The following is a 585-nucleotide window of genomic DNA, read 5'->3' as shown; positions in this document are numbered from 1 at the left end:
CTTTATGAATAGCCCTGAAAGGTTGTCCACTACAGTGCAGAAAGACCAACCCATTAGGTCAGAAGGCACTCAAAATATGAGTGGGAAGAGCTCCATCATCAAAGTAGAATCAACCTTAATGATATGGATAAAGTAAAGCTTTCAGGACCTCCATTTGCTGATGTGGAATGATTCAAACTAAGGAGGGACAACTGCAAACATCCATTAATAATTAGAACATGGAAATATAATCTACGAAAACTAGAATTTGTCTAAAATGAAATGAATACATAAAGATGAATATACCATGCATTAATGAGCTGAAATGAACCAGTTTTGACCATTTTGAATCAGATGACCATGTTATCTACTATGCAGGGAATGACAGTTTGAAGAGGAGTGGTGTGGCATTCATCATCACAAAGGATGTTTCAAGATCTTTCCTGAAGTACAATACTGTTAGTGATAGGACAATATCCATATGTCTACAAGGAAGACCAGTTAATACTAAAATTATTCACATTTACACACCAACCACCAAAGCCAAAGATGAAAAAATTGAAGATTTTTATCAACTTCTACAGTCTGAAATTGACCAAACATGCA

This window comes from Orycteropus afer, unplaced genomic scaffold, assembly GCF_000298275.1.
Source record: "Orycteropus afer afer isolate SDZICR_OR568_19922 unplaced genomic scaffold, OryAfe1.0 scaffold01204, whole genome shotgun sequence".
Taxonomy (NCBI): Eukaryota; Metazoa; Chordata; class Mammalia; order Tubulidentata; family Orycteropodidae; genus Orycteropus; species Orycteropus afer.
Note: the sequence above shows the minus strand (reverse complement) of the source record.